The following is a 1,777-nucleotide window of genomic DNA, read 5'->3' on the forward strand; positions in this document are numbered from 1 at the left end:
ACTTGAAGGAATTTACATACCGTGAGGTGCATTGGTCACTTGTAGGTGTTTGATTTTATTCAGATTCATAAAGTTTGTCTCCACTGACAAATTAAAATGATATCCTTGGTTTTTGTTTTTGAGTTTCAATTTCTATGTTTAGCCCTTGCATCCTTTTTAAATTTATTTGGATAAAATGGAGTGAAGTAAAATCAAAATGGATTTTTTAACTAGCTCCTCAATACTCTCAGCAATACATTTTGAAGGATCCATCTGGTTCACCTGATTCATCAGGTCTCATTTATCATGAATTACACTAAAGGATCTGGTTTCATGAGAGCTATTCTATTCCATTGATCTGCCAGTCTATTTTTCACCCGGTAATTACTAGAGTTTAATCATTTAAATTACACATTTAATTATACTAGTCTAAGAAAAAGTTTTATCTTATAGGACTAGTCCCTACATATTATTCTTCCTTTCTTAAAGTTTTGCAATGTTTCGCATCTTCGTATTAAGATAGGAATGAAGTCCCCATTTTTGTTGTCATTTTGTACAGTGATTAAGAGCATTGATTCTCAACCAGTCTGCACAGATTCAAAACCCCAGCTCTATCCCACACTAACTCTATAAACTTGGGCAAATTATATGAACTCTACATGCCTCATTTTCACATTTGCAACATGAGTATAATAATAGAACCTATCTCATAGAGCTGTTATAATGATAGAGTGATTGATTAAATATATGTAAAGCATTTAGGAAAGTACCTGGCAACATAACAGAGAACATTACATAGTAGTGTTTCCTATTATAATTTAGTGGCATCCACTTTGCTAAGCTTTATATGCATCCATCATTGAATCCCTGCTTGGGCCCACTTCTTAGGACTGTCTCCTTCTGACTTAATGATCTTGTGAAAGCAACCAACTTAAAATAATTCCATGTTTGGTCATAAGAATAGTCTCACAGGAGAAAAAAAAATCCAAGACTTATTTTCCTATCTCCACTGAAATGATTTATAGGTATTGCCTCACCTGAAGTTACTGATTCTCTTGACTTTCCACTCCATAGGACAGGAAGAAAAACACAAAGGCTCACAAAAGTGTGAGTATGCATGTTTAAAATAACTCCCAATTCATTTTTGTTGAAACACTGCATTATCATCTGTCTTCCGTTATGATTTTATGCAATCTATAAAACAAGATTTTAAGAATAACTCTTAAAACTATCAGATCATAGTTTGTCCCAAGTATACATTCATATATACATATATACATAGCATTCAGGCATTATCTGAATTGGCCTGTTATGATGCACTCACAATAGTTTGGGTTCTCAAATGCTAAGGGAGAGAGAGAGAGAGAGAAAGAAAGAGAGAGAAGAGAGACAGAGAGAGAGAGAGAGAGAGAGAGAGAAAGGAGATTTACCAGGAGAAGAGAATAGGTTAAAAATGGAGATTCAAAACAAAAAAAGGAGGGGTGCACCTGGGTGGCTCAGTCAGTTAAGCGTCCGACTTCAGCTCAGGTCATGATCCTGCCGTTCGTGAGTTTGAGCCCCACGTCGGGGCTCTGTGCTGACTGACAGCTCAGAGCCTGGAGCCAGCTTTGGATTCTGTGACTCTCTCTCTTTCTGCCCCTCCCCTGCTAATGCTCTGTCTCTGTCTCTCAAAAATAAATAAACGTTAAAATTTTTTTTTAAAAAATGGAGATTCCAGAGATTCTGGGTTTTCACATTCAATAAGTCCTTGCCTTGCCTCCCAGGTGATAGAATACAGATGGTTTCAAGGAACATATTT

The sequence above is a fragment of the Prionailurus bengalensis genome, chromosome B2 (genome assembly GCF_016509475.1).
Source record: "Prionailurus bengalensis isolate Pbe53 chromosome B2, Fcat_Pben_1.1_paternal_pri, whole genome shotgun sequence".
Taxonomy (NCBI): domain Eukaryota; kingdom Metazoa; phylum Chordata; class Mammalia; order Carnivora; family Felidae; genus Prionailurus; species Prionailurus bengalensis.